Raw genomic sequence first — 2,773 nt, forward strand, 5'->3', positions numbered from 1 at the left:
TATTTTAGTACAATGTCACCTTCTAATATATTACTATTAATATGTAATGGGCTGATTTTTCAACCCTATGTCTAATTTGACATGACATATTTATATATAATATTTTATCGAATTTTCCCTTCTTATTTTTTTTTTTTCCTACTTTGAGTTTGTTCCTTTACTTGTTTTTGTCTACTGTCTCCTTTATTGTGCTTGATTTCCAATCTCATCTTCTTATGTGGCTTCCTATGTGTTTTTACAATAAGAAGTTAATTTTATTTTGGTGCTTCATTTATGGTGATCATTCAAAGTTGAATGCATTATTTGTGCTTACAAATTGCACTGAAGTGAATCGACCAAAAGAAATTTTATGTGCACAACAATAAAGATTGGGTATTTTGCAAATATTTTTCAAAGTAATACAACTCACTTTTCCTGTATTATATATTTGGATACACATAAATTTTAGTTTGGTCATTGTCCATGGATTTATATTAGATGAAAGAAGCCAAAGGTACACAACATTTTTTCTGAAAATATTTTATGCTGAAAAAGAATGGAGCCAATATGTCCTGTGTTGAAAATAGCTCTGTAAATGCTCAAATCTGCATGCTTTTTATGGAGGGAAAACCGGTTATTTTTTTGCATCACCGGTAGTTAGTTATGTTGAAAATACCTTGGTATTAATTTTTTATTTATTAATAAATTTTATTGGTGACAGTGGTTTTCTCCAGTATCAAGTGGTTCAGTCACAGATGCTACATATTCATGTCAGGTCTAGGAAATTACATTTACTCCAACTGAGGTCTAGGATTACTCCTGCTGCATATATACCTCTTAATCCCAGGCGCGCCTTGATGTTGTTCATAACTCTTAAGAACAATATGGTTTATGGGTGCTTGTAATCAAAGTAAATTTATATTCTCCACGGTTTGCTTTCTTCTAACTGATGCTACTGTTGGACATCACTAGGGTTTATCCAGTTGTTATTGCGGCTCATCCGTCTGAACCTAATCAATTTGCAATTGGACTAACTGATGGTGGAGTACATGTTATTGAGCCCCCATAATCAGGGGGAAGCTGGTGTGTCGCACCTCCACTCGGAAGTGGTGTTGGTCCTAGTGTCAACTCTGCGCAGCTGGTTCAGGATGATTCAGGGCTTTAACTAATGAGCATGCACACATCAATTTTATAGACCCTTTTTTATTCCAAAAGGGCCAGGAACTGCAAATATTTAGGTTTTTTAGGTGCTCAGGTGATAAAGCTTTCATCAACCAGTGGTTTAAGACTAGAAATTCTTCCATAGTTCAATACATACAAAAGAAAATGTACAGTAGTGTTGATATTACGATAGAAGAGTCATAGAGGAGAGCAGTTATTAGGGCAGAGGGAGACATATTTACCTCTTAAAATAATACTGAATAATAATCTTGAATGTTTAGGAACTAAGCAAAAATTTGTCATGATAGTGGAAGGTATTGATTGAACTTACTAACTTATTTAATTAGTTATTCCTTTTTATCAGCTTTAATTGGTCAAGCACACTCTATACCTATTTGCTTTATGTTTGTGCAACCAGCATGTTTTGTACATTTGAAGCTGCAGTGCCGCACTCTTCGAATTGATGAATCAATCATCAATGTCCAATGTCACGAATGTGTAAAATGATCCAAGGCATGACTGGTTCAAACAAATCTTAGTTTAAGAACGAGGGTCATTTTGTGTGGAGATGTCTCTCGGGTCATTTTGGCGAGGGAAAAGGAAAAGAAAATTGATTTCATGCGAAAAGAATATGACTTTTCTTTGGAGTTACAAAAAAAATAAAATAAAATAAAAAGCACCGATTATATACACCATTTTTCTTCATCATTCTCTTGGGGAAAAAAAAGAAAAACACAAATACATGTCATAAAAAAGTTATCTTATTGTCAAGAGCCCCATTGCTTATTTGGTTAATATTTTTTGGTATTTTTAATGAAAACATTTAAAATTTAAATTATCTTTTCCCTTATTGTAATTATCAAATTATACAAAAATAAATAAAAGTATTAAAATGAGAATGAAGCTATATAAATATGTTATAGAGACAATACAAAAATTTGACTTTAATTGCATTTTGGACTGTAAATGTAAAATCTTTAAAATTCTTAATTTTGTATGACAGTTGCCTATTGATATGATTAAAAGTCATAATGTAAGAAGTTACTTATATAAAATAAAATTATATAATGTTAAGTCTCAAAGGGGAAATTGAATTAATAATCATTACTTTTAGTGTTAGTTAACTTAGTTTACTTTCTTTTCTTTTTTTTTTTTTTTTTTTTTTTTTTTTTTTTTAAGTATTATATTTTTTTCCCTTGACTACTTTTACTTAGGAGAAATGCTAAGACCACATAAAGTTGCACAACTTTTGTCATAACTCACAATGTGGTGAGCTATGAGTGGTAGGGGTATGATAGTAGGTTCACTGGGGACACATCTCTACTACTCACGACTCGTCACGTGACGAGTTGTGAAAAAAATTATGCAACTTTGCGTGGTCCTAACATTACTCTTAACTTAGACAATAAGTCTTGTTTAAAAGGGAAAAAAAAATATTAATAATAAGTAAGCCTTTAAAGATTGGCCACTCCAACTCTAACTAAGGGATATTTGCCACAAAGCATACTTTGAGAAACTATTTCATTAGTAAGCACCTCTTTAAAACTATTTAGGAATCTAGCATTTCAAGCCTATGAGATTTAGTGAGAAGCCTTGAGTCTTAGAAACTTGACTTCCAAGTTGATGTGGATAA

The sequence above is a fragment of the Quercus suber genome, unplaced genomic scaffold, assembly GCF_002906115.3.
Source record: "Quercus suber isolate HL8 unplaced genomic scaffold, Cork oak 2.0 scaffold_92, whole genome shotgun sequence".
NCBI lineage: Eukaryota > Viridiplantae > Streptophyta > Magnoliopsida > Fagales > Fagaceae > Quercus > Quercus suber.